The sequence below is a fragment of the Pseudorasbora parva genome, chromosome 8 (genome assembly GCF_024679245.1).
Source record: "Pseudorasbora parva isolate DD20220531a chromosome 8, ASM2467924v1, whole genome shotgun sequence".
Lineage (NCBI taxonomy): Eukaryota > Metazoa > Chordata > Actinopteri > Cypriniformes > Gobionidae > Pseudorasbora > Pseudorasbora parva.
Window position 1 is genome coordinate 35723411 of NC_090179.1, and position 26443 is coordinate 35749853.

Consider the following 26443-nt stretch of genomic DNA (forward strand, 5'->3'; position numbering starts at 1 on the left):
ACTGTCCTCCGACAACAGCTGAGGGATGGTATGAAAATGGAAAAATCTGCAAAGAAAACCTCGGTTTCACCGTTTTTGGTCAATTCTGGGAAAATCACATGCTCGCTAAGGTGCACAGACTTGAGCCACATGAGTTTCGCCAAAGGCACCGCTGGGATTCGAACCCAGGATCTCCTGTTTACTAGACAGGCGCTTTAACCAACTAAGCCACGGCGCCAAGCCCTGTGTGAAGAATTGGAAGGGCGACCAAGGAAACCTTTGGCAAAGACCATTTAGGCTACGGAAAGGAAAACAAAGTATGGCACTTCTCTGTTGTGGTGGCTGGTCCATGTGTGCAAGTGCCAAGAAGTTTCCGAAGGCAAATGTGGTAGTAAACCACAGAGAACAATTTGAATGGCCTCATAACCGGTAGCATCGACGTCTCTACCCCAGCACGTGGAGAAAATGGAAAACTATCCAAATGTATCACCCTTTTGACCCAACCCTACATAGATAGAGGGATATCATGGAAGCTAGCAGGTCAGACCCTTCCATGTTATGGTCGTTTTCTTGCACTGCATTTTATATAGAAATGTCAATTCAATTTGATGCATATATGAACATATGTGAAGTTCTGCATCTACATGATACAAGCCAGTGACTCAAATACCTCTATGACGGTTCTCGGGTATGATTCCAAGCCTTTTGACTTGATTGACATTATTTATTTGAATACGTTGAAAACATGAGTCCTCAAAAACTTTCTGTTGCCTGCGGGAAACACTGTGCAGTATATAGAAAACAAAACACCAACATTTACGACTCTGGTGGGACTCGAACCCACAACCTTTGAATGGCCTCATTTCACAATCTAGAAGTCCAATGCGCTATCCATTGCGCCACAGAGCCTGTCTGATTGCATGTATTGGCCACGTGATGGTTTTTCTTCTGGGCATTTGAACGTCCAGCAGTGTGAAGCTTTTTAAACTCTGTGGGCAGGAAAGACAGGTCCTCGAGCCTCTGCACAATTGAAACATGATTCAAAATGCTGATGCCCTCTGTCCAAGAAAGATTCCAGTGAGCAAAGGTATCAGAGGACAGGCACCGCTGGGATTCGAACCCAGGATCTCCTGTTTACGAGACAGGCGCTTTGACCAGCTAAGCCACGGCGCCTGGCTGCCACTGCGCATTAGCTTTGGACACTGTCCTCCGATAACAGCTGAGGGATGGTATGAAAATGGAAAAATCTGCAAAGAAAACCTCGGTTTCACCGTTTTTGGTCAATTCTGGGAAAATCACATGCTCGCTAAAGCCTAGTTCAGACTGCACGATTTTCAAACTCGTCGGGTCACTGCTCTATTCACACTGCATGACTATCTGGGGTATCATTCAGTCACTGCTGTGTTCACACTGCACGATGGTTTGACGACAGAGGAGTTCACACTGCATGACTGAACAAGAGGAAGAATCGCCGACAACTCTCTCTCTCTCCCGTGCGCAAACTACGTTTCCCAAACACGTGCGATGTGACAAGTAAACAACGCGAGATCACACGTGCGTCAGACCGGAGTTCTCGCGCGAGACTTGGAATTGTTATTAAAAATGATAAACTGCACAAAGTTTGCTTCAAATTGTATGTGTGCTGATTTGTGGAGAAAAAGAAAAAAAATTATGGCGGAAGAAATTGTTGGAGAGACAGAGGGAGCCAGAATTTTGTTCTGCAAAAACAGTTTGAGGTAAATAAATAATTTTGTAATGTGCTGCTGCTGTGGCTGGATGTGCAAATGTTTGGGCTTTGTTTCTGTTTGATAGAATTGTAAATATATCTATTAAAATACTGATATTCTGCTCTATAACTCCTCTCTGAAGGTCCTGCTGCCCTGTATCTCACTCTTTCATTGGCTGTCGGTCATCACCGATGTGATTTTCAGTCAGGACGCTGTTCACACAGCAGGAGTTTGAATCGCCGACAGCTCCAGATATTTAGCATGCCAAATATCTCACCGGCGTCGGCGACTCGTCGGCGATTCTCTCTGATCGCGTCTTTGATAATTCATACTGCGTGATTGTCACTCGCGTGCACGAGCACCGATTTGCCTGTGATCTTGGGCATTTGTCGGCGATTTCGCAAAACCTGTCGGCGACTCAAAATCGGGGCAAAAATCGGGCAGTGTGAACTAGGCTTTAGGTGCACAGACTTGAGCCACATGAGTTTCGCAAAAGGCACCGCTGGGATTCGAACCCAGGATCTCCTGTTTACTAGACAGGCGCTTTAACCAACTAAGCCACGGCGCCAAGCCCTGTGTGAGGAACTTGGAAGGGCGACCCAGGAAACCTTTGGCAAAGACCATTTAGGCTACGGAAAGGAAAACAAAGTATGGCACTTCTCTGTTGTGGTGGCCGGTCCCTGTGTGCAAGTGCCAAGAAGTTTCCATAAGCAAATGTGGTAGTAAACCACCGAGAACAATTTGAATGGCCTCATACCCGTTAGGATCGACATCTCGACCCCAGCACGTGGAGAAAATGGAAAACTAGCCAAATGTATCACCCTTTTGACCCAACCCTACATAGATAGAGGGATATCATGGAAGCTAGCAGGTCAGACCCTTCCATGTTATGGTCGTTTTCTTGCACTGCATTTTATATAGAAATGTCAATTCAATTTGATGCATATATGAACATATGTGAAGTTCTGCATCTACATGATACAAGCCAGTGACTCAAATACCTCTATGACGGTTCTCGGGTATGATTCCAAGCCTTTTGACTTGATTGACATTATTTATTTGAATACGTTGAAAACAAGAGTCCTCAAAAACTTTCTGTTGCCTGCGGGAAACACTGTGCAGTATATAGAAAACAAAACACCAACATTTACGACTCTGGTGGGACTCGATCCCACAACCTTTGAATGGCCTCATTACACAATCTAGAAGTCCAATGCGCTATCCATTGCGCCACAGAGCCTGTCTGATTGCATGTATTGGCCACGTGATGGTTTTTCTTCTGGGCATTTGAACGTCCAGCAGTGTGAAGCTTTTTAAACTCTGTGGGCAGGAAAGACAGGTCCTCGAGCCTCTGCACAATTGAAACATGATTCAAAATGCTGATGCCCTCTGTCCAAGAAAGATTCCAGTGAGCAAAGGTATCAGAGGACAGGCACCGCTGGGATTCGAACCCAGGATCTCCTGTTTACGAGACAGGCGCTTTGACCAGCTAAGCCACAGCACCTGGCTGCCACTGCGCATTAGCTTTGGACACTGTCCTCCGACAACAGCTGAGGGATGGTATGAAAATGGAAAAATCTGCAAAGAAAACCTCGGTTTCACCGTTTTTGGTCAATTCTGGGAAAATCACATGCTCGCTAAGGTGCACAGACTTGAGCCACATGAGTTTCGCCAAAGGCACCGCTGGGATTCGAACCCAGGATCTCCTGTTTACTAGACAGGCGCTTTAACCAACTAAGCCACGGCACCCCTGTGTGAGGAACCTGGAAGGGCGACCCAGGAAACCTTTAGCAAAGACCATTTAGGCTATGGAAAGAAAAACAAAGTATGGCACTTCTCTGTTGTGGTGGCCGGTCCTTGTGTGCAAGTGCCAAGAAGTTTCCGTAAGCAAATGTGGTAGTAAACCACAGAGAACAATTTGAATGGCCTCATACCCGTTAGCATCGACGTCTCTACCCCAGCACGTGGAGAAAATGGAAAACTATCCAAATGTATCACCCTTTTGACCCAACCCTCCATAGATAGAGGGATATCATGGAAGCTAGCAGGTCAGACCCTTCCATGTTATGGTCGTTTTCTTGCACTGCATTTTATATAGAAATGTCAATTCAATTTGATGCATATATGAACATATGTGAAGTTCTGCATCTACATGATACAAGCCAGTGACTCAAATACCTCTATGACGGTTCTCGGGTATGATTCCAAGCCTTTTGACTTGATTGACATTATTTATTTGAATACGTTGAAAACATGAGTCCTCAAAAACTTTCTGTTGCCTGCGGGAAACACTGTGCAGTATATAGAAAACAAAACACCAACATTTACGACTCTTGTGGGACTCGAACCCACAACCTTTGAATGGCCTCATTTCACAATCTAGAAGTCCAATGCGCTATCCATTGCGCCACAGAGCCTGTCTGATTGCATGTATTGGCCACGTGATGGTTTTTCTTCTGGGCATTTGAACGTCCAGCAGTGTGAAGCTTTTTAAACTCTGTGGGCAGGAAAGACAGGTCCTCAAGCCTCTGCACAATTGAAACATGATTCAAAATGCTGATGCCCTCTGTCCAAGAAAGATTCCAGTGAGCAATGGTATCAGAGGACAGGCACCGCTGGGATTCGAACCCAGGATCTCCTGTTTACGAGACAGGCGCTTTGACCAGCTAAGCCACGGCGCCTGGCTGCCACTGCTCATTAGCTTTGGACACTGTCCTCCGACAACAGCTGAGGGATGGTATGAAAATGGAAAAATCTGCAAAGAAAACCTCGGTTTCACCGTTTTTGGTCAATTCTGGGAAAATCACATGCTCGCTAAGGTGCACAGACTTGAGCCACATGAGTTTCGCCAAAGGCACCGCTGGGATTCGAACCCAGGATCTCCTGTTTACTAGACAGGCGCTTTAACCAACTAAGCCACGGCGCCAAGCCCTGTGTGAAGAATTGGAAGGGCGACCAAGGAAACCTTTGGCAAAGACCATTTAGGCTACGGAAAGGAAAACAAAGTATGGCACTTCTCTGTTGTGGTGGCTGGTCCATGTGTGCAAGTGCCAAGAAGTTTCCGAAGGCAAATGTGGTAGTAAACCACAGAGAACAATTTGAATGGCCTCATAACCGGTAGCATCGACGTCTCTACCCCAGCACGTGGAGAAAATGGAAAACTATCCAAATGTATCACCCTTTTGACCCAACCCTACATAGATAGAGGGATATCATGGAAGCTAGCAGGTCAGACCCTTCCATGTTATGGTCGTTTTCTTGCACTGCATTTTATATAGAAATGTCAATTCAATTTGATGCATATATGAACATATGTGAAGTTCTGCATCTACATGATACAAGCCAGTGACTCAAATACCTCTATGACGGTTCTCGGGTATGATTCCAAGCCTTTTGACTTGATTGACATTATTTATTTGAATACGTTGAAAACATGAGTCCTCAAAAACTTTCTGTTGCCTGCGGGAAACACTGTGCAGTATATAGAAAACAAAACACCAACATTTACGACTCTGGTGGGACTCGAACCCACAACCTTTGAATGGCCTCATTTCACAATCTAGAAGTCCAATGCGCTATCCATTGCGCCACAGAGCCTGTCTGATTGCATGTATTGGCCACGTGATGGTTTTTCTTCTGGGCATTTGAACGTCCAGCAGTGTGAAGCTTTTTAAACTCTGTGGGCAGGAAAGACAGGTCCTCGAGCCTCTGCACAATTGAAACATGATTCAAAATGCTGATGCCCTCTGTCCAAGAAAGATTCCAGTGAGCAAAGGTATCAGAGGACAGGCACCGCTGGGATTCGAACCCAGGATCTCCTGTTTACGAGACAGGCGCTTTGACCAGCTAAGCCACGGCGCCTGGCTGCCACTGCGCATTAGCTTTGGACACTGTCCTCCGACAACAGCTGAGGGATGGTATGAAAATGGAAAAATCTGCAAAGAAAACCTCGGTTTCACCGTTTTTGGTCAATTCTGGGAAAATCACATGCTCGCTAAAGCCTAGTTCAGACTGCACGATTTTCAAACTCGTCGGGTCACTGCTCTATTCACACTGCATGACTATCTGGGGTATCATTCAGTCACTGCTGTGTTCACACTGCACGATGGTTTGACGACAGAGGAGTTCACACTGCATGACTGAACAAGAGGAAGAATCGCCGACAACTCTCTCTCTCTCTCCCGTGCGCAAACTACGTTTCCCAAACACGTGCGATGTGACAAGTAAACAACGCGAGATCACACGTGCGTCAGACCGGAGTTCTCGCGCGAGACTTGGAATTGTTATTAAAAATGATAAACTGCACAAAGTTTGCTTCAAATTGTATGTGTGCTGATTTGTGGAGAAAAAGAAAAAAAATTATGGCGGAAGAAATTGTTGGAGAGACAGAGGGAGCCAGAATTTTGTTCTGCAAAAACAGTTTGAGGTAAATAAATAATTTTGTAATGTGCTGCTGCTGTGGCTGGATGTGCAAATGTTTGGGCTTTGTTTCTGTTTGATAGAATTGTAAATATATCTATTAAAATACTGATATTCTGCTCTATAACTCCTCTCTGAAGGTCCTGCTGCCCTGTATCTCACTCTTTCATTGGCTGTCGGTCATCACCGATGTGATTTTCAGTCAGGACGCTGTTCACACAGCAGGAGTTTGAATCGCCGACAGCTCCAGATATTTAGCATGCCAAATATCTCACCGGCGTCGGCGACTCGTCGGCGATTCTCTCTGATCGCGTCTTTGATAATTCATACTGCGTGATTGTCACTCGCGTGCACGAGCACCGATTTGCCTGTGATCTTGGGCATTTGTCGGCGATTTCGCAAAACCTGTCGGCGACTCAAAATCGGGGCAAAAATCGGGCAGTGTGAACTAGGCTTTAGGTGCACAGACTTGAGCCACATGAGTTTCGCCAAAGGCACCGCTGGGATTCGAACCCAGGATCTCCTGTTTACTAGACAGGCGCTTTAACCAACTAAGCCACGGCGCCAAGCCCTGTGTGAGGAACTTGGAAGGGCGACCCAGGAAACCTTTGGCAAAGACCATTTAGGCTACGGAAAGGAAAACAAAGTATGGCACTTCTCTGTTGTGGTGGCCGGTCCCTGTGTGCAAGTGCCAAGAAGTTTCCATAAGCAAATGTGGTAGTAAACCACCGAGAACAATTTGAATGGCCTCATACCCGTTAGGATCGACATCTCGACCCCAGCACGTGGAGAAAATGGAAAACTAGCCAAATGTATCACCCTTTTGACCCAACCCTACATAGATAGAGGGATATCATGGAAGCTAGCAGGTCAGACCCTTCCATGTTATGGTCGTTTTCTTGCACTGCATTTTATATAGAAATGTCAATTCAATTTGATGCATATATGAACATATGTGAAGTTCTGCATCTACATGATACAAGCCAGTGACTCAAATACCTCTATGACGGTTTTTGGGTATGATTCCAAGCCTTTTGACTTGATTGACATTATTTATTTGAATACGTTGAAAACAAGAGTCCTCAAAAACTTTCTGTTGCCTGCGGGAAACACTGTGCAGTATATAGAAAACAAAACACCAACATTTACAACTCTGGTGGGACTCGATCCCACAACCTTTGAATGGCCTCATTTCACAATCTAGAAGTCCAATGCGCTATCCATTGCGCCACAGAGCCTGTCTGATTGCATGTATTGGCCACGTGATGGTTTTTCTTCTGGGCATTTGAACGTCCAGCAGTGTGAAGCTTTTTAAACTCTGTGGGCAGGAAAGACAGGTCCTCGAGCCTCTGCACAATTGAAACATGATTCAAAATGCTGATGCCCTCTGTCCAAGAAAGATTCCAGTGAGCAAAGGTATCAGAGGACAGGCACCGCTGGGATTCGAACCCAGGATCTCCTGTTTACGAGACAGGCGCTTTGACCAGCTAAGCCACGGCGCCTGGCTGCCACTGCGCATTAGCTTTGGACACTGTCCTCCGATAACAGCTGAGGGATGGTATGAAAATGGAAAAATCTGCAAAGAAAACCTCGGTTTCACCGTTTTTGGTCAATTCTGGGAAAATCACATGCTCGCTAAGGTGCACAGACTTGAGCCACATGAGTTTCGCCAAAGGCACCGCTGGGATTCGAACCCAGGAACTCCTGTTTACTAGACAGGCGCTTTAACCAACTAAGCCACGGCACCCCTGTGTGAGGAACCTGGAAGGGCGACCCAGGAAACCTTTAGCAAAGACCATTTAGGCTACGGAAAGAAAAACAAAGTATGGCACTTCTCTGTTGTGGTGGCCGGTCCTTGTGTGCAAGTGCCAAGAAGTTTCCGTAAGCAAATGTGGTAGTAAACCACAGAGAACAATTTGAATGGCCTCATACCCGTTAGCATCGACGTCTCTACCCCAGCACGTGGAGAAAATGGAAAACTATCCAAATGTATCACCCTTTTGACCCAACCCTCCATAGATAGAGGGATATCATGGAAGCTAGCAGGTCAGACCCTTCCATGTTATGGTCGTTTTCTTGCACTGCATTTTATATAGAAATGTCAATTCAATTTGATGCATATATGAACATATGTGAAGTTCTGCATCTACATGATACAAGACAGTGACTCAAATACCTCTATGACGGTTATCGGGTATGATTCCAAGCCTTTTGTCTTGATTGACATTATTTAATTGAATACGTTGAAAACAAGAGTCCTCAAAAACTTTCTGTTGCCTGCGGGAAACACTGTGCAGTATATAGAAAACAAAACACCAACATTCTCGACTTTGGTGGGACTCGAACCCACAACCTTTGAATGGCCTCATTTCACAATCTAGAAGTCCAACACGCTATCCATTGCGCCACAGAGCCTGTCTGACTTCCTGTCTGGGCCACGTGATGTTTTTTCTTCTGGGCATTTGAACGTCCAGCAGTGTGAAGCTTTTTAAACTCTGTGGGCAGGAAAGACAGGTCCTCGAGCCTCTGCACATTTGAAACATGATTCAAAATTCTGATGCCCTCTGTCCAAGAAAGATTCCAGTGAGCAATGGTATCAGAGGACAGGCACCGCTGGGATTCGAACCCAGGATCTCCTGTTTACGAGACAGGCGCTTTGACCAGCTAAGCCACGGCGCCTGGCTGCCACTGTGCATTAGCTTTGGACACTGTCCTCCGACAACAGCTGAGGGATGGTATGAAAATGGAAAAATCTGCAAAGAAAACCTCGGTTTCACCGTTTTTGGTCAATTCTGGGAAAATCACATGCTCGCTAAGGTGCACAGACTTGAGCCACATGAGTTTCGCCAAAGGCACCGCTGAGATGCGAACCCAGGATCTCCTGTTTACTAGACAGGCGCTTTAACAAACTAAGCCACGGCGCCAAGCCCTGTGTGAGGAACTTGTAAGGGCGACCCAGGAAACCTTTGGCAAAGACCATTTAGGCTACGGAAAGGAAAACAAAGTATGGCACTTCTCTGTTGTGGTGGCCGGTCCCTGTGTGCAAGTGCCAAGAAGTTTCCATAAGCAAATGTGGTAGTAAACCCCAGAGAACAATTTGAATGGCCTCATACCCGTTAGGATCGACATCTCGACCCCAGCACGTGGAGAAAATGGAAAACTAGCCAAATGTATCACCCTTTTGACCCAACCCTACATAGATAGAGGGATATCATGGAAGCTAGCAGGTCAGACCCTTCCATGTTATGGTCGTTTTCTTGCACTGCATTTTATATAGAAATGTCAATTCAATTTGATGCATATATGAACATATGTGAAGTTCTGCATCTACATGATACAAGCCAGTGACTCAAATACCTCTATGACGGTTCTCGGGTATGATTCCAAGCCTTTTGACTTGATTGACATTATTTATTTGAATACATTGAAAACAAGAGTCCTCAAAAACTTTCTGTTGCCTGCGGGAAACACTGTGCAGTATATAGAAAACAAAACACCAACATTTACGACTCTGGTGGGACTCGAACCCACAACCTTTGAATGGCCTTATTTTGAATTTACGAGACATTTATTTCACAATCTAGAAGTCCAATGCACTATCCATTGCGCCACAGAGCCTGTCTGATTGCATGTATTGGCCACGTGATGGTTTTTCTTCTGGGCATTTGAACGTCCAGCAGTGTGAAGCTTTTTAAACTCTGTGGGCAGGAAAGACAGGTCCTCAAGCCTCTGCACAATTGAAACATGATTCAAAATGCTGATGCCCTCTGTCCAAGAAAGATTCCAGTGAGCAAAGGTATCAGAGGACAGGCACCGCTGGGATTCGAACCCAGGATCTCCTGTTTACGAGACAGGCGCTTTGACCAGCTAAGCCACGGCGCCTGGCTGCCACTGCGCATTAGCTTTGGACACTGTCCTCCGACAACAGCTGAGGGATGGTATGAAAATGGAAAAATCTGCAAAGAAAACCTCGGTTTCACCGTTTTTGGTCAATTCTGGGAAAATCACATGCTCGCTAAGGTGCACAGACTTGAGCCACATGAGTTTCGCCAAAGGCACCGCTGGGATTCGAACCCAGGATCTCCTGTTTACTAGACAGGCACTTTAACCAACTAAGCCACGGCGCCAAGCCCTGTGTGAGGAACCTGGAAGGGCGACCCAGGAAACCTTTAGCAAAGACCATTTAGGCTACGGAAAGAAAAACAAAGTATGGCACTTCTCTGTTGTGGTGGCTGGTCCATGTGTGCAAGTGCCAAGAAGTTTCCGAAGGCAAATGTGGTAGTAAACCACAGAGAACAATTTGAATGGCCTCATAACCGGTAGCATCGACGTCTCTACCCCAGCACGTGGAGAAAATGGAAAACTATCCAAATGTATCACCCTTTTGACCCAACCCTACATAGATAGAGGGATATCATGGAAGCTAGCAGGTCAGACCCTTCCATGTTATGGTCGTTTTCTTACACTGCATTTTATATAGAAATGTCAATTCAATTTGATGCATATATGAACATATGTGAAGTTCTGCATCTACATGATACAAGCCAGTGACTCAAATACCTCTATGACGGTTCTCGGGTATGATTCCAAGCCTTTTGACTTGATTGACATTATTTATTTGAATACGTTGAAAACATGAGTCCTCAAAAACTTTCTGTTGCCTGCGGGAAACACTGTGCAGTATATAGAAAACAAAACACCAACATTTACGACTCTGGTGGGACTCGAACCCACAACCTTTGAATGGCCTCATTTCACAATCTAGAAGTCCAATGCGCTATCCATTGCGCCACAGAGCCTGTCTGATTGCATGTATTGGGCACGTGATGGTTTTTCTTCTGGGCATTTGAACGTCCAGCAGTGTGAAGCTTTTTAAACTCTGTGGGCAGGAAAGACAGGTCCTCGAGCCTCTGCACAATTGAAACATGATTCAAAATGCTGATGCCCTCTGTCCAAGAAAGATTCCAGTGAGCAAAGGTATCAGAGGACAGGCACCGCTGGGATTCGAACCCAGGATCTCCTGTTTACGAGACAGGCGCTTTGACCAGCTAAGCCACGGCGCCTGGCTGCCACTGCGCATTAGCTTTGGACACTGTCCTCCGACAACAGCTGAGGGATGGTATGAAAATGGAAAAATCTGCAAAGAAAACCTCGGTTTCACCGTTTTTGGTCAATTCTGGGAAAATCACATGCTCGCTAAAGCCTAGTTCAGACTGCACGATTTTCAAACTCGTCGGGTCACTGCTCTATTCACACTGCATGACTATCTGGGGTATCATTCAGTCACTGCTGTGTTCACACTGCACGATGGTTTGACGACAGAGGAGTTCACACTGCATGACTGAACAAGAGGAAGAATCGCCGACAACTCTCTCTCTCTCTCCCGTGCGCAAACTACGTTTCCCAAACACGTGCGATGTGACAAGTAAACAACGCGAGATCACACGTGCGTCAGACCGGAGTTCTCGCGCGAGACTTGGAATTGTTATTAAAAATGATAAACTGCACAAAGTTTGCTTCAAATTGTATGTGTGCTGATTTGTGGAGAAAAAGAAAAAAAATTATGGCGGAAGAAATTGTTGGAGAGACAGAGGGAGCCAGAATTTTGTTCTGCAAAAACAGTTTGAGGTAAATAAATAATTTTGTAATGTGCTGCTGCTGTGGCTGGATGTGCAAATGTTTGGGCTTTGTTTCTGTTTGATAGAATTGTAAATATATCTATTAAAATACTGATATTCTGCTCTATAACTCCTCTCTGAAGGTCCTGCTGCCCTGTATCTCACTCTTTCATTGGCTGTCGGTCATCACCGATGTGATTTTCAGTCAGGACGCTGTTCACACAGCAGGAGTTTGAATCGCCGACAGCTCCAGATATTTAGCATGCCAAATATCTCACCGGCGTCGGCGACTCGTCGGCGATTCTCTCTGATCGCGTCTTTGATAATTCATACTGCGTGATTGTCACTCGCGTGCACGAGCACCGATTTGCCTGTGATCTTGGGCATTTGTCGGCGATTTCGCAAAACCTGTCGGCGACTCAAAATCGGGGCAAAAATCGGGCAGTGTGAACTAGGCTTTAGGTGCACAGACTTGAGCCACATGAGTTTCGCCAAAGGCACCGCTGGGATTCGAACCCAGGATCTCCTGTTTACTAGACAGGCGCTTTAACCAACTAAGCCACGGCGCCAAGCCCTGTGTGAGGAACTTGGAAGGGCGACCCAGGAAACCTTTGGCAAAGACCATTTAGGCTACGGAAAGGAAAACAAAGTATGGCACTTCTCTGTTGTGGTGGCCGGTCCCTGTGTGCAAGTGCCAAGAAGTTTCCATAAGCAAATGTGGTAGTAAACCACCGAGAACAATTTGAATGGCCTCATACCCGTTAGGATCGACATCTCGACCCCAGCACGTGGAGAAAATGGAAAACTAGCCAAATGTATCACCCTTTTGACCCAACCCTACATAGATAGAGGGATATCATGGAAGCTAGCAGGTCAGACCCTTCCATGTTATGGTCGTTTTCTTGCACTGCATTTTATATAGAAATGTCAATTCAATTTGATGCATATATGAACATATGTGAAGTTCTGCATCTACATGATACAAGCCAGTGACTCAAATACCTCTATGACGGTTTTTGGGTATGATTCCAAGCCTTTTGACTTGATTGACATTATTTATTTGAATACGTTGAAAACAAGAGTCCTCAAAAACTTTCTGTTGCCTGCGGGAAACACTGTGCAGTATATAGAAAACAAAACACCAACATTTACAACTCTGGTGGGACTCGATCCCACAACCTTTGAATGGCCTCATTTCACAATCTAGAAGTCCAATGCGCTATCCATTGCGCCACAGAGCCTGTCTGATTGCATGTATTGGCCACGTGATGGTTTTTCTTCTGGGCATTTGAACGTCCAGCAGTGTGAAGCTTTTTAAACTCTGTGGGCAGGAAAGACAGGTCCTCGAGCCTCTGCACAATTGAAACATGATTCAAAATGCTGATGCCCTCTGTCCAAGAAAGATTCCAGTGAGCAAAGGTATCAGAGGACAGGCACCGCTGGGATTCGAACCCAGGATCTCCTGTTTACGAGACAGGCGCTTTGACCAGCTAAGCCACGGCGCCTGGCTGCCACTGCGCATTAGCTTTGGACACTGTCCTCCGATAACAGCTGAGGGATGGTATGAAAATGGAAAAATCTGCAAAGAAAACCTCGGTTTCACCGTTTTTGGTCAATTCTGGGAAAATCACATGCTCGCTAAGGTGCACAGACTTGAGCCACATGAGTTTCGCCAAAGGCACCGCTGGGATTCGAACCCAGGAACTCCTGTTTACTAGACAGGCGCTTTAACCAACTAAGCCACGGCACCCCTGTGTGAGGAACCTGGAAGGGCGACCCACGAAACCTTTAGCAAAGACCATTTAGGCTACGGAAAGAAAAACAAAGTATGGCACTTCTCTGTTGTGGTGGCCGGTCCTTGTGTGCAAGTGCCAAGAAGTTTCCGTAAGCAAATGTGGTAGTAAACCACAGAGAACAATTTGAATGGCCTCATACCCGTTAGCATCGACGTCTCTAACCCAGCACGTGGAGAAAATGGAAAACTATCCAAATGTATCACCCTTTTGACCCAACCCTCCATAGATAGAGGGATATCATGGAAGCTAGCAGGTCAGACCCTTCCATGTTATGGTCGTTTTCTTGCACTGCATTTTATATAGAAATGTCAATTCAATTTGATGCATATATGAACATATGTGAAGTTCTGCATCTACATGATACAAGACAGTGACTCAAATACCTCTATGACGGTTATCGGGTATGATTCCAAGCCTTTTGTCTTGATTGACATTATTTAATTGAATACGTTGAAAACAAGAGTCCTCAAAAACTTTCTGTTGCCTGCGGGAAACACTGTGCAGTATATAGAAAACAAAACACCAACATTCTCGACTTTGGTGGGACTCGAACCCACAACCTTTGAATGGCCTCATTTCACAATCTAGAAGTCCAACACGCTATCCATTGCGCCACAGAGCCTGTCTGACTTCCTGTCTGGGCCACGTGATGTTTTTTCTTCTGGGCATTTGAACGTCCAGCAGTGTGAAGCTTTTTAAACTCTGTGGGCAGGAAAGACAGGTCCTCGAGCCTCTGCACATTTGAAACATGATTCAAAATTCTGATGCCCTCTGTCCAAGAAAGATTCCAGTGAGCAATGGTATCAGAGGACAGGCACCGCTGGGATTCGAACCCAGGATCTCCTGTTTACGAGACAGGCGCTTTGACCAGCTAAGCCACGGCGCCTGGCTGCCACTGTGCATTAGCTTTGGACACTGTCCTCCGACAACAGCTGAGGGATGGTATGAAAATGGAAAAATCTGCAAAGAAAACCTCGGTTTCACCGTTTTTGGTCTATTCTGGGAAAATCACATGCTCGCTAAGGTGCACAGACTTGAGCCACATGAGTTTCGCCAAAGGCACCGCTGAGATTCGAACCCAGGATCTCCTGTTTACTAGACAGGCGCTTTAACCAACTAAGCCACGGCGCCAAGCCCTGTGTGAGGAACTTGTAAGGGCGACCCAGGAAACCTTTGGCAAAGACCATTTAGGCTACGGAAAGGAAAACAAAGTATGGCACTTCTCTGTTGTGGTGGCCGGTCCCTGTGTGCAAGTGCCAAGAAGTTTCCATAAGCAAATGTGGTAGTAAACCCCAGAGAACAATTTGAATGGCCTCATACCCGTTAGGATCGACATCTCGACCCCAGCACGTGGAGAAAATGGAAAACTAGCCAAATGTATCACCCTTTTGACCCAACCCTACATAGATAGAGGGATATCATGGAAGCTAGCAGGTCAGACCCTTCCATGTTATGGTCGTTTTCTTGCACTGCATTTTATATAGAAATGTCAATTCAATTTGATGCATATATGAACATATGTGAAGTTCTGCATCTACATGATACAAGCCAGTGACTCAAATACCTCTATGACGGTTCTCGGGTATGATTCCAAGCCTTTTGACTTGATTGACATTATTTATTTGAATACATTGAAAACAAGAGTCCTCAAAAACTTTCTGTTGCCTGCGGGAAACACTGTGCAGTATATAGAAAACAAAACACCAACATTTACGACTCTGGTGGGACTCGAACCCACAACCTTTGAATGGCCTTATTTCGAATTTACGAGACATTTATTTCACAATCTAGAAGTCCAATGCACTATCCATTGCGCCACAGAGCCTGTCTGATTGCATGTATTGGCCACGTGATGGTTTTTCTTCTGGGCATTTGAACGTCCAGCAGTGTGAAGCTTTTTAAACTCTGTGGGCAGGAAAGACAGGTCCTCAAGCCTCTGCACAATTGAAACATGATTCAAAATGCTGATGCCCTCTGTCCAAGAAAGATTCCAGTGAGCAAAGGTATCAGAGGACAGGCACCGCTGGGATTCGAACCCAGGATCTCCTGTTTACGAGACAGGCGCTTTGACCAGCTAAGCCACGGCGCCTGGCTGCCACTGCGCATTAGCTTTGGACACTGTCCTCCGACAACAGCTGAGGGATGGTATGAAAATGGAAAAATCTGCAAAGAAAACCTCGGTTTCACCGTTTTTGGTCAATTCTGGGAAAATCACATGCTCGCTAAGGTGCACAGACTTGAGCCACATGAGTTTCGCCAAAGGCACCGCTGGGATTCGAACCCAGGATCTCCTGTTTACTAGACAGGCACTTTAACCAACTAAGCCACGGCGCCAAGCCCTGTGTGAGGAACCTGGAAGGGCGACCCAGGAAACCTTTAGCAAAGACCATTTAGGCTACGGAAAGAAAAACAAAGTATGGCACTTCTCTGTTGTGGTGGCTGGTCCATGTGTGCAAGTGCCAAGAAGTTTCCGAAGGCAAATGTGGTAGTAAACCACAGAGAACAATTTGAATGGCCTCATAACCGGTAGCATCGACGTCTCTACCCCAGCACGTGGAGAAAATGGAAAACTATCCAAATGTATCACCCTTTTGACCCAACCCTACATAGATAGAGGGATATCATGGAAGCTAGCAGGTCAGACCCTTCCATGTTATGGTCGTTTTCTTACACTGCATTTTATATAGAAATGTCAATTCAATTTGATGCATATATGAACATATGTGAAGTTCTGCATCTACATGATACAAGCCAGTGACTCAAATACCTCTATGACGGTTCTCGGGTATGATTCCAAGCCTTTTGACTTGATTGACATTATTTATTTGAATACGTTGAAAACATGAGTCCTCAAAAACTTTCTGTTGCCTGCGGGAAACACTGTGCAGTATATAGAAAACAAAACACCAACATTTACGACTCTGGTGGGACTCGAACCCACAACCTTTGAATGGCCTCATTTCACAATCTAGAAGTCCAATGCGCTATCCATTGCGCCACAGAGCCTGTCTGATTGCATGTATTGGGCACGTGATGGTTTTTCTTCTGGGCATTTGAACGTCCAGCAGTGTGAAGCTTTTTAAAATCTGTGGGCAGGAAAGACAGGTCCTCGAGCCTCTGCACAATTGAAACATGATTCAAAATGCTGATGCCCTCTGTCCAAGAAAGATTCCAGTGAGCAAAGGTATCAGAGGACAGGCACCGCTGGGATTCGAACCCAGGATCTCCTGTTTACGAGACAGGCGCTTTGACCAGCTAAGCCACGGCGCCTGGCTGCCACTGCGCATTAGCTTTGGACACTGTCCTCCGACAACAGCTGAGGGATGGTATGAAAATGGAAAAATCTGCAAAGAAAACCTCGGTTTCACCGTTTTTGGTCAATTCTGGGAAAATCACATGCTCGCTAAAGCCTAGTTCAGACTGCACGATTTTCAAACTCGTCGGGTCACTGCTCTATTCACACTGCATGACTATCTGGGGTATCATTCAGTCACTGCTGTGTTCACACTGCACGATGGTTTGACGACAGAGGAGTTCACACTGCATGACTGAACAAGAGGAAGAATCGCCGACAACTCTCTCTCTCTCCCGTGCGCAAACTACGTTTCCCAAACACGTGCGATGTGACAAGTAAACAACGCGAGATCACACGTGCGTCAGACCGGAGTTCTCGCGCGAGACTTGGAATTGTTATTAAAAATGATAAACTGCACAAAGTTTGCTTCAAATTGTATGTGTGCTGATTTGTGGAGAAAAAGAAAAAAAATTATGGCGGAAGAAATTGTTGGAGAGACAGAGGGAGCCAGAATTTTGTTCTGCAAAAACAGTTTGAGGTAAATAAATAATTTTGTAATGTGCTGCTGCTGTGGCTGGATGTGCAAATGTTTGGGCTTTGTTTCTGTTTGATAGAATTGTAAATATATCTATTAAAATACTGATATTCTGCTCTATAACTCCTCTCTGAAGGTCCTGCTGCCCTGTATCTCACTCTTTCATTGGCTGTCGGTCATCACCGATGTGATTTTCAGTCAGGACGCTGTTCACACAGCAGGAGTTTGAATCGCCGACAGCTCCAGATATTTAGCATGCCAAATATCTCACCGGCGTCGGCGACTCGTCGGCGATTCTCTCTGATCGCGTCTTTGATAATTCATACTGCGTGATTGTCACTCGCGTGCACGAGCACCGATTTGCCTGTGATCTTGGGCATTTGTCGGCGATTTCGCAAAACCTGTCGGCGACTCAAAATCGGGGCAAAAATCGGGCAGTGTGAACTAGGCTTTAGGTGCACAGACTTGAGCCACATGAGTTTCGCAAAAGGCACCGCTGGGATTCGAACCCAGGATCTCCTGTTTACTAGACAGGCGCTTTAACCAACTAAGCCACGGCGCCAAGCCCTGTGTGAGGAACTTGGAAGGGCGACCCAGGAAACCTTTGGCAAAGACCATTTAGGCTACGGAAAGGAAAACAAAGTATGGCACTTCTCTGTTGTGGTGGCCGGTCCCTGTGTGCAAGTGCCAAGAAGTTTCCATAAGCAAATGTGGTAGTAAACCACCGAGAACAATTTGAATGGCCTCATACCCGTTAGGATCGACATCTCGACCCCAGCACGTGGAGAAAATGGAAAACTAGCCAAATGTATCACCCTTTTGACCCAACCCTACATAGATAGAGGGATATCATGGAAGCTAGCAGGTCAGACCCTTCCATGTTATGGTCGTTTTCTTGCACTGCATTTTATATAGAAATGTCAATTCAATTTGATGCATATATGAACATATGTGAAGTTCTGCATCTACATGATACAAGCCAGTGACTCAAATACCTCTATGACGGTTCTCGGGTATGATTCCAAGCCTTTTGACTTGATTGACATTATTTATTTGAATACGTTGAAAACAAGAGTCCTCAAAAACTTTCTGTTGCCTGCGGGAAACGTTGTGCAGTATATAGAAAACAAAACACCAACATTTACGACTCTGGTGGGACTCGATCCCACAACCTTTGAATGGCCTCATTACACAATCTAGAAGTCCAATGCGCTATCCATTGCGCCACAGAGCCTGTCTGATTGCATGTATTGGCCACGTGATGGTTTTTCTTCTGGGCATTTGAACGTCCAGCAGTGTGAAGCTTTTTAAACTCTGTGGGCAGGAAAGACAGGTCCTCGAGCCTCTGCACAATTGAAACATGATTCAAAATGCTGATGCCCTCTGTCCAAGAAAGATTCCAGTGAGCAAAGGTATCAGAGGACAGGCACCGCTGGGATTCGAACCCAGGATCTCCTGTTTACGAGACAGGCGCTTTGACCAGCTAAGCCACAGCACCTGGCTGCCACTGCGCATTAGCTTTGGACACTGTCCTCCGACAACAGCTGAGGGATGGTATGAAAATGGAAAAATCTGCAAAGAAAACCTCGGTTTCACCGTTTTTGGTCAATTCTGGGAAAATCACATGCTCGCTAAGGTGCACAGACTTGAGCCACATGAGTTTCGCCAAAGGCACCGCTGGGATTCGAACCCAGGATCTCCTGTTTACTAGACAGGCGCTTTAACCAACTAAGCCACGGCACCCCTGTGTGAGGAACCTGGAAGGGCGACCCAGGAAACCTTTAGCAAAGACCATTTAGGCTATGGAAAGAAAAACAAAGTATGGCACTTCTCTGTTGTGGTGGCCGGTCCTTGTGTGCAAGTGCCAAGAAGTTTCCGTAAGCAAATGTGGTAGTAAACCACAGAGAACAATTTGAATGGCCTCATACCCGTTAGCATCGACGTCTCTACCCCAGCACGTGGAGAAAATGGAAAACTATCCAAATGTATCACCCTTTTGACCCAACCCTCCATAGATAGAGGGATATCATGGAAGCTAGCAGGTCAGACCCTTCCATGTTATGGTCGTTTTCTTGCACTGCATTTTATATAGAAATGTCAATTCAATTTGATGCATATATGAACATATGTGAAGTTCTGCATCTACATGATACAAGCCAGTGACTCAAATACCTCTATGACGGTTCTCGGGTATGATTCCAAGCCTTTTGACTTGATTGACATTATTTATTTGAATACGTTGAAAACATGAGTCCTCAAAAACTTTCTGTTGCCTGCGGGAAACACTGTGCAGTATATAGAAAACAAAACACCAACATTTACGACTCTTGTGGGACTCGAACCCACAACCTTTGAATGGCCTCATTTCACAATCTAGAAGTCCAATGCGCTATCCATTGCGCCACAGAGCCTGTCTGATTGCATGTATTGGCCACGTGATGGTTTTTCTTCTGGGCATTTGAACGTCCAGCAGTGTGAAGCTTTTTAAACTCTGTGGGCAGGAAAGACAGGTCCTCAAGCCTCTGCACAATTGAAACATGATTCAAAATGCTGATGCCCTCTGTCCAAGAAAGATTCCAGTGAGCAATGGTATCAGAGGACAGGCACCGCTGGGATTCGAACCCAGGATCTCCTGTTTACGAGACAGGCGCTTTGACCAGCTAAGCCACGGCGCCTGGCTGCCACTGCTCATTAGCTTTGGACACTGTCCTCCGACAACAGCTGAGGGATGGTATGAAAATGGAAAAATCTGCAAAGAAAACCTCGGTTTCACCGTTTTTGGTCAATTCTGGGAAAATCACATGCTCGCTAAGGTGCACAGACTTGAGCCACATGAGTTTCGCCAAAGGCACCGCTGGGATTCGAACCCAGGATCTCCTGTTTACTAGACAGGCGCTTTAACCAACTAAGCCACGGCGCCAAGCCCTGTGTGAAGAATTGGAAGGGCGACCAAGGAAACCTTTGGCAAAGACCATTTAGGCTACGGAAAGGAAAACAAAGTATGGCACTTCTCTGTTGTGGTGGCTGGTCCATGTGTGCAAGTGCCAAGAAGTTTCCGAAGGCAAATGTGGTAGTAAACCACAGAGAACAATTTGAATGGCCTCATAACCGGTAGCATCGACGTCTCTACCCCAGCACGTGGAGAAAATGGAAAACTATCCAAATGTATCACCCTTTTGACCCAACCCTACATAGATAGAGGGATATCATGGAAGCTAGCAGGTCAGACCCTTCCATGTTATGGTCGTTTTCTTGCACTGCATTTTATATAGAAATGTCAATTCAATTTGATGCATATATGAACATATGTGAAGTTCTGCATCTACATGATACAAGCCAGTGACTCAAATACCTCTATGACGGTTCTCGGGTATGATTCCAAGCCTTTTGACTTGATTGACATTATTTATTTGAATACGTTGAAAACATGAGTCCTCAAAAACTTTCTGTTGCCTGCGGGAAACACTGTGCAGTATATAGAAAACAAAACACCAACATTTACGACTCTGGTGGGACTCGAACCCACAACCTTTGAATGGCCTCATTTCACAATCTAGAAGTCCAATGCGCTATCCATTGCGCCACAGAGCCTGTCTGATTGCATGTATTGGCCACGTGATGGTTTTTCTTCTGGGCATTTGAACGTCCAGCAGTGTGAAGCTTTTTAAACTCTGTGGGCAGGAAAGACAGGTCCTCGAGCCTCTGCACAATTGAAACATGATTCAAAATGCTGATGCCCTCTGTCCAAGAAAGATTCCAGTGAGCAAAGGTATCAGAGGACAGGCACCGCTGGGATTCGAACCCAGGATCTCCTGTTTACGGGACAGGCGCTTTGACCAGCTAAGCCACGGCGCCTGGCTGCCACTGCGCATTAGCTTTGGACACTGTCCTCCGACAACAGCTGAGGGATGGTATGAAAATGGAAAAATCTGCAAAGAAAACCTCGGTTTCACCGTTTTTGGTCAATTCTGGGAAAATCACATGCTCGCTAAAGCCTAGTTCAGACTGCACGATTTTCAAACTCGTCGGGTCACTGCTCTATTCACACTGCATGACTATCTGGGGTATCATTCAGTCACTGCTGTGTTCACACTGCACGATGGTTTGACGACAGAGGAGTTCACACTGCATGACTGAACAAGAGGAAGAATCGCCGACAACTCTCTCTCTCTCTCCCGTGCGCAAACTACGTTTCCCAAACACGTGCGATGTGACAAGTAAACAACGCGAGATCACACGTGCGTCAGACCGGAGTTCTCGCGCGAGACTTGGAATTGTTATTAAAAATGATAAACTGCACAAAGTTTGCTTCAAATTGTATGTGTGCTGATTTGTGGAGAAAAAGAAAAAAAATTATGGCGGAAGAAATTGTTGGAGAGACAGAGGGAGCCAGAATTTTGTTCTGCAAAAACAGTTTGAGGTAAATAAATAATTTTGTAATGTGCTGCTGCTGTGGCTGGATGTGCAAATGTTTGGGCTTTGTTTCTGTTTGATAGAATTGTAAATATATCTATTAAAATACTGATATTCTGCTCTATAACTCCTCTCTGAAGGTCCTGCTGCCCTGTATCTCACTCTTTCATTGGCTGTCGGTCATCACCGATGTGATTTTCAGTCAGGACGCTGTTCACACAGCAGGAGTTTGAATCGCCGACAGCTCCAGATATTTAGCATGCCAAATATCTCACCGGCGTCGGCGACTCGTCGGCGATTCTCTCTGATCGCGTCTTTGATAATTCATACTGCGTGATTGTCACTCGCGTGCACGAGCACCGATTTGCCTGTGATCTTGGGCATTTGTCGGCGATTTCGCAAAACCTGTCGGCGACTCAAAATCGGGGCAAAAATCGGGCAGTGTGAACTAGGCTTTAGGTGCACAGACTTGAGCCACATGAGTTTCGCCAAAGGCACCGCTGGGATTCGAACCCAGGATCTCCTGTTTACTAGACAGGCGCTTTAACCAACTAAGCCACGGCGCCAAGCCCTGTGTGAGGAACTTGGAAGGGCGACCCAGGAAACCTTTGGCAAAGACCATTTAGGCTACGGAAAGGAAAACAAAGTATGGCACTTCTCTGTTGTGGTGGCCGGTCCCTGTGTGCAAGTGCCAAGAAGTTTCCATAAGCAAATGTGGTAGTAAACCACCGAGAACAATTTGAATGGCCTCATACCCGTTAGGATCGACATCTCGACCCCAGCACGTGGAGAAAATGGAAAACTAGCCAAATGTATCACCCTTTTGACCCAACCCTACATAGATAGAGGGATATCATGGAAGCTAGCAGGTCAGACCCTTCCATGTTATGGTCGTTTTCTTGCACTGCATTTTATATAGAAATGTCAATTCAATTTGATGCATATATGAACATATGTGAAGTTCTGCATCTACATGATACAAGCCAGTGACTCAAATACCTCTATGACGGTTTTTGGGTATGATTCCAAGCCTTTTGACTTGATTGACATTATTTATTTGAATACGTTGAAAACAAGAGTCCTCAAAAACTTTCTGTTGCCTGCGGGAAACACTGTGCAGTATATAGAAAACAAAACACCAACATTTACAACTCTGGTGGGACTCGATCCCACAACCTTTGAATGGCCTCATTTCACAATCTAGAAGTCCAATGCGCTATCCATTGCGCCACAGAGCCTGTCTGATTGCATGTATTGGCCACGTGATGGTTTTTCTTCTGGGCATTTGAACGTCCAGCAGTGTGAAGCTTTTTAAACTCTGTGGGCAGGAAAGACAGGTCCTCGAGCCTCTGCACAATTGAAACATGATTCAAAATGCTGATGCCCTCTGTCCAAGAAAGATTCCAGTGAGCAAAGGTATCAGAGGACAGGCACCGCTGGGATTCGAACCCAGGATCTCCTGTTTACGAGACAGGCGCTTTGACCAGCTAAGCCACGGCGCCTGGCTGCCACTGCGCATTAGCTTTGGACACTGTCCTCCGATAACAGCTGAGGGATGGTATGAAAATGGAAAAATCTGCAAAGAAAACCTCGGTTTCACCGTTTTTGGTCAATTCTGGGAAAATCACATGCTCGCTAAGGTGCACAGACTTGAGCCACATGAGTTTCGCCAAAGGCACCGCTGGGATTCGAACCCAGGAACTCCTGTTTACTAGACAGGCGCTTTAACCAACTAAGCCACGGCACCCCTGTGTGAGGAACCTGGAAGGGCGACCCAGGAAACCTTTAGCAAAGACCATTTAGGCTACGGAAAGAAAAACAAAGTATGGCACTTCTCTGTTGTGGTGGCCGGTCCTTGTGTGCAAGTGCCAAGAAGTTTCCGTAAGCAAATGTGGTAGTAAACCACAGAGAACAATTTGAATGGCCTCATACCCGTTAGCATCGACGTCTCTACCCCAGCACGTGGAGAAAATGGAAAACTATCCAAATGTATCACCCTTTTGACCCAACCCTCCATAGATAGAGGGATATCATGGAAGCTAGCAGGTCAGACCCTTCCATGTTATGGTCGTTTTCTTGCACTGCATTTTATATAGAAATGTCAATTCAATTTGATGCATATATGAACATATGTGAAGTTCTGCATCTACATGATACAAGACAGTGACTCAAATACCTCTATGACGGTTATCGGGTATGATTCCAAGCCTTTTGTCTTGATTGACATTATTTAATTGAATACGTTGAAAACAAGAGTCCTCAAAAACTTTCTGTTGCCTGCGGGAAACACTGTGCAGTATATAGAAAACAAAACACCAACATTCTCGACTTTGGTGGGACTCGAACCCACAACCTTTGAATGGCCTCATTTCACAATCTAGAAGTCCAACACGCTATCCATTGCGCCACAGAGCCTGTCTGACTTCCTGTCTGGGCCACGTGATGTTTTTTCTTCTGGGCATTTGAACGTCCAGCAGTGTGAAGCTTTTTAAACTCTGTGGGCAGGAAAGACAGGTCCTCGAGCCTCTGCACATTTGAAACATGATTCAAAATTCTGATGCCCTCTGTCCAAGAAAGATTCCAGTGAGCAATGGTATCAGAGGACAGGCACCGCTGGGATTCGAACCCAGGATCTCCTGTTTACGAGACAGGCGCTTTGACCAGCTAAGCCACGGCGCCTGGCTGCCACTGTGCATTAGCTTTGGACACTGTCCTCCGACAACAGCTGAGGGATGGTATGAAAATGGAAAAATCTGCAAAGAAAACCTCGGTTTCACCGTTTTTGGTCAATTCTGGGAAAATCACATGCTCGCTAAGGTGCACAGACTTGAGCCACATGAGTTTCGCCAAAGGCACCGCTGAGATTCGAACCCAGGATCTCCTGTTTACTAGACAGGCGCTTTAACAAACTAAGCCACGGCGCCAAGCCCTGTGTGAGGAACTTGTAAGGGCGACCCAGGAAACCTTTGGCAAAGACCATTTAGGCTACGGAAAGGAAAACAAAGTATGGCACTTCTCTGTTGTGGTGGCCGGTCCCTGTGTGCAAGTGCCAAGAAGTTTCCATAAGCAAATGTGGTAGTAAACCCCAGAGAACAATTTGAATGGCCTCATACCCGTTAGGATCGACATCTCGACCCCAGCACGTGGAGAAAATGGAAAACTAGCCAAATGTATCACCCTTTTGACCCAACCCTACATAGATAGAGGGATATCATGGAAGCTAGCAGGTCAGACCCTTCCATGTTATGGTCGTTTTCTTGCACTGCATTTTATATAGAAATGTCAATTCAATTTGATGCATATATGAACATATGTGAAGTTCTGCATCTACATGATACAAGCCAGTGACTCAAATACCTCTATGACGGTTCTCGGGTATGATTCCAAGCCTTTTGACTTGATTGACATTATTTATTTGAATACATTGAAAACAAGAGTCCTCAAAAACTTTCTGTTGCCTGCGGGAAACACTGTGCAGTATATAGAAAACAAAACACCAACATTTACGACTCTGGTGGGACTCGAACCCACAACCTTTGAATGGCCTTATTTCACAATCTAGAAGTCCAATGCACTATCCATTGCGCCACAGAGCCTGTCTGATTGCATGTATTGGCCACGTGATGGTTTTTCTTCTGGGCATTTGAACGTCCAGCAGTGTGAAGCTTTTTAAACTCTGTGGGCAGGAAAGACAGGTCCTCAAGCCTCTGCACAATTGAAACATGATTCAAAATGCTGATGCCCTCTGTCCAAGAAAGATTCCAGTGAGCAATGGTATCAGAGGACAGGCACCGCTGGGATTCGAACCCAGGATCTCCTGTTTACGAGACAGGCGCTTTGACCAGCTAAGCCACGGCGCCTGGCTGCCACTGCTCATTAGCTTTGGACACTGTCCTCCGACAACAGCTGAGGGATGGTATGAAAATGGAAAAATCTGCAAAGAAAACCTCGGTTTCACCGTTTTTGGTCGATTCTGGGAAAATCACATGCTCGCTAAGGTGCACAGACTTGAGCCACATGAGTTTCGCCAAAGGCACCGCTGGGATTCGAACCCAGGATCTCCTGTTTACTAGACAGGCGCTTTAACCAACTAAGCCACGGCGCCAAACCCTGTGTGAGGAACTTGTAAGGGCGACCCAGGAAACCTTTGGCAAAGACCATTTAGGCTACGGAAAGGAAAACAAAGTATGGCACTTCTCTGTTGTGGTGGCCGGTCCCTGTGTGCAAGTGCCAAGAAGTTTCCATTAGCAAATGTGGTAGTAAACCCCAGAGAACAATTTGAATGGCCTCATACCCGTTAGGATCGACATCTCGACCCCAGCACGTGGAGAAAATGGAAAACTAGCCAAATGTATCACCCTTTTGACCCAACCCTACATAGATAGAGGGATATCATGGAAGCTAGCAGGTCAGACCCTTCCATGTTATGGTCGTTTTCTTGCACTGCATTTTATATAGAAATGTCAATTCAATTTGATGCATATATGAACATATGTGAAGTTCTGCATCTACATGATACAAGCCAGTGACTCAAATACCTCTATGACGGTTCTCGGGTATGATTCCAAGCCTTTTGACTTGATTGACATTATTTATTTGAATACATTGAAAACAAGAGTCCTCAAAAACTTTCTGTTGCCTGCGGGAAACACTGTGCAGTA

At 45.8% G+C, this 26443-nt stretch overlaps 55 non-coding genes across 55 annotated transcripts; all 55 read right to left on the reverse strand.

Moving 5' to 3' along the window:
- Positions 1-143: 143 nt before the first annotated feature.
- Positions 144-217, reverse strand: trnat-agu (transfer RNA threonine (anticodon AGU)). The gene has a single exon. It is a non-coding gene; the product is annotated as a tRNA-Thr (tRNA).
- A 581-nt stretch (positions 218-798) lies between these two features.
- Positions 799-888, reverse strand: trnar-ucu (transfer RNA arginine (anticodon UCU)). Its single transcript is given in 2 exon segments — positions 799-834; positions 852-888. It is a non-coding gene; the product is annotated as a tRNA-Arg (tRNA).
- A 190-nt stretch (positions 889-1078) lies between these two features.
- On the reverse strand, positions 1079-1152 carry trnat-cgu (transfer RNA threonine (anticodon CGU)). Its single transcript has one exon. It is a non-coding gene; the product is annotated as a tRNA-Thr (tRNA).
- Positions 1153-2200: 1048 nt separating this feature from the next.
- Positions 2201-2274, reverse strand: trnat-agu (transfer RNA threonine (anticodon AGU)). Its single transcript has one exon. It is a non-coding gene; the product is annotated as a tRNA-Thr (tRNA).
- Positions 2275-2856: 582 nt separating this feature from the next.
- Positions 2857-2946, reverse strand: trnar-ucu (transfer RNA arginine (anticodon UCU)). The gene is given in 2 exon segments: positions 2857-2892; positions 2910-2946. It is a non-coding gene; the product is annotated as a tRNA-Arg (tRNA).
- A 190-nt stretch (positions 2947-3136) lies between these two features.
- Positions 3137-3210, reverse strand: trnat-cgu (transfer RNA threonine (anticodon CGU)). The gene has a single exon. It is a non-coding gene; the product is annotated as a tRNA-Thr (tRNA).
- Positions 3211-3381: 171 nt separating this feature from the next.
- trnat-agu (transfer RNA threonine (anticodon AGU)) lies at positions 3382-3455 on the reverse strand. The gene has a single exon. It is a non-coding gene; the product is annotated as a tRNA-Thr (tRNA).
- A 578-nt stretch (positions 3456-4033) lies between these two features.
- Positions 4034-4123, reverse strand: trnar-ucu (transfer RNA arginine (anticodon UCU)). The gene is given in 2 exon segments: positions 4034-4069; positions 4087-4123. It is a non-coding gene; the product is annotated as a tRNA-Arg (tRNA).
- Positions 4124-4313: 190 nt separating this feature from the next.
- Positions 4314-4387, reverse strand: trnat-cgu (transfer RNA threonine (anticodon CGU)). Its single transcript has one exon. It is a non-coding gene; the product is annotated as a tRNA-Thr (tRNA).
- A 171-nt stretch (positions 4388-4558) lies between these two features.
- Positions 4559-4632, reverse strand: trnat-agu (transfer RNA threonine (anticodon AGU)). The gene has a single exon. It is a non-coding gene; the product is annotated as a tRNA-Thr (tRNA).
- A 581-nt stretch (positions 4633-5213) lies between these two features.
- On the reverse strand, positions 5214-5303 carry trnar-ucu (transfer RNA arginine (anticodon UCU)). The gene is given in 2 exon segments: positions 5214-5249; positions 5267-5303. It is a non-coding gene; the product is annotated as a tRNA-Arg (tRNA).
- Positions 5304-5493: 190 nt separating this feature from the next.
- Positions 5494-5567, reverse strand: trnat-cgu (transfer RNA threonine (anticodon CGU)). The gene has a single exon. It is a non-coding gene; the product is annotated as a tRNA-Thr (tRNA).
- A 1050-nt stretch (positions 5568-6617) lies between these two features.
- trnat-agu (transfer RNA threonine (anticodon AGU)) lies at positions 6618-6691 on the reverse strand. Its single transcript has one exon. It is a non-coding gene; the product is annotated as a tRNA-Thr (tRNA).
- Positions 6692-7273: 582 nt separating this feature from the next.
- Positions 7274-7363, reverse strand: trnar-ucu (transfer RNA arginine (anticodon UCU)). The gene is given in 2 exon segments: positions 7274-7309; positions 7327-7363. It is a non-coding gene; the product is annotated as a tRNA-Arg (tRNA).
- A 190-nt stretch (positions 7364-7553) lies between these two features.
- On the reverse strand, positions 7554-7627 carry trnat-cgu (transfer RNA threonine (anticodon CGU)). Its single transcript has one exon. It is a non-coding gene; the product is annotated as a tRNA-Thr (tRNA).
- Positions 7628-7798: 171 nt separating this feature from the next.
- On the reverse strand, positions 7799-7872 carry trnat-agu (transfer RNA threonine (anticodon AGU)). The gene has a single exon. It is a non-coding gene; the product is annotated as a tRNA-Thr (tRNA).
- Positions 7873-8450: 578 nt separating this feature from the next.
- Positions 8451-8540, reverse strand: trnar-ucu (transfer RNA arginine (anticodon UCU)). The gene is given in 2 exon segments: positions 8451-8486; positions 8504-8540. It is a non-coding gene; the product is annotated as a tRNA-Arg (tRNA).
- A 190-nt stretch (positions 8541-8730) lies between these two features.
- trnat-cgu (transfer RNA threonine (anticodon CGU)) lies at positions 8731-8804 on the reverse strand. The gene has a single exon. It is a non-coding gene; the product is annotated as a tRNA-Thr (tRNA).
- A 171-nt stretch (positions 8805-8975) lies between these two features.
- Positions 8976-9049, reverse strand: trnat-agu (transfer RNA threonine (anticodon AGU)). The gene has a single exon. It is a non-coding gene; the product is annotated as a tRNA-Thr (tRNA).
- A 582-nt stretch (positions 9050-9631) lies between these two features.
- On the reverse strand, positions 9632-9743 carry trnar-ucu (transfer RNA arginine (anticodon UCU)). Its single transcript has 2 exons — positions 9707-9743; positions 9632-9667 (listed from the first exon to the last, which is right to left on the reverse strand). It is a non-coding gene; the product is annotated as a tRNA-Arg (tRNA).
- Positions 9744-9933: 190 nt separating this feature from the next.
- trnat-cgu (transfer RNA threonine (anticodon CGU)) lies at positions 9934-10007 on the reverse strand. Its single transcript has one exon. It is a non-coding gene; the product is annotated as a tRNA-Thr (tRNA).
- Positions 10008-10178: 171 nt separating this feature from the next.
- Positions 10179-10252, reverse strand: trnat-agu (transfer RNA threonine (anticodon AGU)). Its single transcript has one exon. It is a non-coding gene; the product is annotated as a tRNA-Thr (tRNA).
- A 582-nt stretch (positions 10253-10834) lies between these two features.
- Positions 10835-10924, reverse strand: trnar-ucu (transfer RNA arginine (anticodon UCU)). Its single transcript is given in 2 exon segments — positions 10835-10870; positions 10888-10924. It is a non-coding gene; the product is annotated as a tRNA-Arg (tRNA).
- Positions 10925-11114: 190 nt separating this feature from the next.
- On the reverse strand, positions 11115-11188 carry trnat-cgu (transfer RNA threonine (anticodon CGU)). Its single transcript has one exon. It is a non-coding gene; the product is annotated as a tRNA-Thr (tRNA).
- A 1050-nt stretch (positions 11189-12238) lies between these two features.
- trnat-agu (transfer RNA threonine (anticodon AGU)) lies at positions 12239-12312 on the reverse strand. The gene has a single exon. It is a non-coding gene; the product is annotated as a tRNA-Thr (tRNA).
- Positions 12313-12894: 582 nt separating this feature from the next.
- On the reverse strand, positions 12895-12984 carry trnar-ucu (transfer RNA arginine (anticodon UCU)). The gene is given in 2 exon segments: positions 12895-12930; positions 12948-12984. It is a non-coding gene; the product is annotated as a tRNA-Arg (tRNA).
- A 190-nt stretch (positions 12985-13174) lies between these two features.
- On the reverse strand, positions 13175-13248 carry trnat-cgu (transfer RNA threonine (anticodon CGU)). The gene has a single exon. It is a non-coding gene; the product is annotated as a tRNA-Thr (tRNA).
- A 171-nt stretch (positions 13249-13419) lies between these two features.
- trnat-agu (transfer RNA threonine (anticodon AGU)) lies at positions 13420-13493 on the reverse strand. Its single transcript has one exon. It is a non-coding gene; the product is annotated as a tRNA-Thr (tRNA).
- Positions 13494-14071: 578 nt separating this feature from the next.
- On the reverse strand, positions 14072-14161 carry trnar-ucu (transfer RNA arginine (anticodon UCU)). Its single transcript is given in 2 exon segments — positions 14072-14107; positions 14125-14161. It is a non-coding gene; the product is annotated as a tRNA-Arg (tRNA).
- Positions 14162-14351: 190 nt separating this feature from the next.
- trnat-cgu (transfer RNA threonine (anticodon CGU)) lies at positions 14352-14425 on the reverse strand. Its single transcript has one exon. It is a non-coding gene; the product is annotated as a tRNA-Thr (tRNA).
- A 171-nt stretch (positions 14426-14596) lies between these two features.
- trnat-agu (transfer RNA threonine (anticodon AGU)) lies at positions 14597-14670 on the reverse strand. Its single transcript has one exon. It is a non-coding gene; the product is annotated as a tRNA-Thr (tRNA).
- Positions 14671-15252: 582 nt separating this feature from the next.
- On the reverse strand, positions 15253-15364 carry trnar-ucu (transfer RNA arginine (anticodon UCU)). Its single transcript has 2 exons — positions 15328-15364; positions 15253-15288 (listed from the first exon to the last, which is right to left on the reverse strand). It is a non-coding gene; the product is annotated as a tRNA-Arg (tRNA).
- A 190-nt stretch (positions 15365-15554) lies between these two features.
- On the reverse strand, positions 15555-15628 carry trnat-cgu (transfer RNA threonine (anticodon CGU)). Its single transcript has one exon. It is a non-coding gene; the product is annotated as a tRNA-Thr (tRNA).
- Positions 15629-15799: 171 nt separating this feature from the next.
- On the reverse strand, positions 15800-15873 carry trnat-agu (transfer RNA threonine (anticodon AGU)). The gene has a single exon. It is a non-coding gene; the product is annotated as a tRNA-Thr (tRNA).
- Positions 15874-16455: 582 nt separating this feature from the next.
- trnar-ucu (transfer RNA arginine (anticodon UCU)) lies at positions 16456-16545 on the reverse strand. Its single transcript is given in 2 exon segments — positions 16456-16491; positions 16509-16545. It is a non-coding gene; the product is annotated as a tRNA-Arg (tRNA).
- Positions 16546-16735: 190 nt separating this feature from the next.
- trnat-cgu (transfer RNA threonine (anticodon CGU)) lies at positions 16736-16809 on the reverse strand. Its single transcript has one exon. It is a non-coding gene; the product is annotated as a tRNA-Thr (tRNA).
- Positions 16810-17857: 1048 nt separating this feature from the next.
- On the reverse strand, positions 17858-17931 carry trnat-agu (transfer RNA threonine (anticodon AGU)). The gene has a single exon. It is a non-coding gene; the product is annotated as a tRNA-Thr (tRNA).
- A 582-nt stretch (positions 17932-18513) lies between these two features.
- Positions 18514-18603, reverse strand: trnar-ucu (transfer RNA arginine (anticodon UCU)). Its single transcript is given in 2 exon segments — positions 18514-18549; positions 18567-18603. It is a non-coding gene; the product is annotated as a tRNA-Arg (tRNA).
- A 190-nt stretch (positions 18604-18793) lies between these two features.
- Positions 18794-18867, reverse strand: trnat-cgu (transfer RNA threonine (anticodon CGU)). The gene has a single exon. It is a non-coding gene; the product is annotated as a tRNA-Thr (tRNA).
- A 171-nt stretch (positions 18868-19038) lies between these two features.
- On the reverse strand, positions 19039-19112 carry trnat-agu (transfer RNA threonine (anticodon AGU)). The gene has a single exon. It is a non-coding gene; the product is annotated as a tRNA-Thr (tRNA).
- A 578-nt stretch (positions 19113-19690) lies between these two features.
- Positions 19691-19780, reverse strand: trnar-ucu (transfer RNA arginine (anticodon UCU)). The gene is given in 2 exon segments: positions 19691-19726; positions 19744-19780. It is a non-coding gene; the product is annotated as a tRNA-Arg (tRNA).
- Positions 19781-19970: 190 nt separating this feature from the next.
- trnat-cgu (transfer RNA threonine (anticodon CGU)) lies at positions 19971-20044 on the reverse strand. Its single transcript has one exon. It is a non-coding gene; the product is annotated as a tRNA-Thr (tRNA).
- A 171-nt stretch (positions 20045-20215) lies between these two features.
- On the reverse strand, positions 20216-20289 carry trnat-agu (transfer RNA threonine (anticodon AGU)). The gene has a single exon. It is a non-coding gene; the product is annotated as a tRNA-Thr (tRNA).
- Positions 20290-20870: 581 nt separating this feature from the next.
- trnar-ucu (transfer RNA arginine (anticodon UCU)) lies at positions 20871-20960 on the reverse strand. Its single transcript is given in 2 exon segments — positions 20871-20906; positions 20924-20960. It is a non-coding gene; the product is annotated as a tRNA-Arg (tRNA).
- A 190-nt stretch (positions 20961-21150) lies between these two features.
- Positions 21151-21224, reverse strand: trnat-cgu (transfer RNA threonine (anticodon CGU)). The gene has a single exon. It is a non-coding gene; the product is annotated as a tRNA-Thr (tRNA).
- Positions 21225-22274: 1050 nt separating this feature from the next.
- trnat-agu (transfer RNA threonine (anticodon AGU)) lies at positions 22275-22348 on the reverse strand. Its single transcript has one exon. It is a non-coding gene; the product is annotated as a tRNA-Thr (tRNA).
- Positions 22349-22930: 582 nt separating this feature from the next.
- trnar-ucu (transfer RNA arginine (anticodon UCU)) lies at positions 22931-23020 on the reverse strand. Its single transcript is given in 2 exon segments — positions 22931-22966; positions 22984-23020. It is a non-coding gene; the product is annotated as a tRNA-Arg (tRNA).
- Positions 23021-23210: 190 nt separating this feature from the next.
- On the reverse strand, positions 23211-23284 carry trnat-cgu (transfer RNA threonine (anticodon CGU)). Its single transcript has one exon. It is a non-coding gene; the product is annotated as a tRNA-Thr (tRNA).
- Positions 23285-23455: 171 nt separating this feature from the next.
- trnat-agu (transfer RNA threonine (anticodon AGU)) lies at positions 23456-23529 on the reverse strand. The gene has a single exon. It is a non-coding gene; the product is annotated as a tRNA-Thr (tRNA).
- A 578-nt stretch (positions 23530-24107) lies between these two features.
- Positions 24108-24197, reverse strand: trnar-ucu (transfer RNA arginine (anticodon UCU)). The gene is given in 2 exon segments: positions 24108-24143; positions 24161-24197. It is a non-coding gene; the product is annotated as a tRNA-Arg (tRNA).
- Positions 24198-24387: 190 nt separating this feature from the next.
- On the reverse strand, positions 24388-24461 carry trnat-cgu (transfer RNA threonine (anticodon CGU)). The gene has a single exon. It is a non-coding gene; the product is annotated as a tRNA-Thr (tRNA).
- A 171-nt stretch (positions 24462-24632) lies between these two features.
- trnat-agu (transfer RNA threonine (anticodon AGU)) lies at positions 24633-24706 on the reverse strand. Its single transcript has one exon. It is a non-coding gene; the product is annotated as a tRNA-Thr (tRNA).
- Positions 24707-25288: 582 nt separating this feature from the next.
- On the reverse strand, positions 25289-25378 carry trnar-ucu (transfer RNA arginine (anticodon UCU)). Its single transcript is given in 2 exon segments — positions 25289-25324; positions 25342-25378. It is a non-coding gene; the product is annotated as a tRNA-Arg (tRNA).
- A 190-nt stretch (positions 25379-25568) lies between these two features.
- trnat-cgu (transfer RNA threonine (anticodon CGU)) lies at positions 25569-25642 on the reverse strand. The gene has a single exon. It is a non-coding gene; the product is annotated as a tRNA-Thr (tRNA).
- Positions 25643-25813: 171 nt separating this feature from the next.
- On the reverse strand, positions 25814-25887 carry trnat-agu (transfer RNA threonine (anticodon AGU)). Its single transcript has one exon. It is a non-coding gene; the product is annotated as a tRNA-Thr (tRNA).
- Positions 25888-26443: the final 556 nt, after the last annotated feature.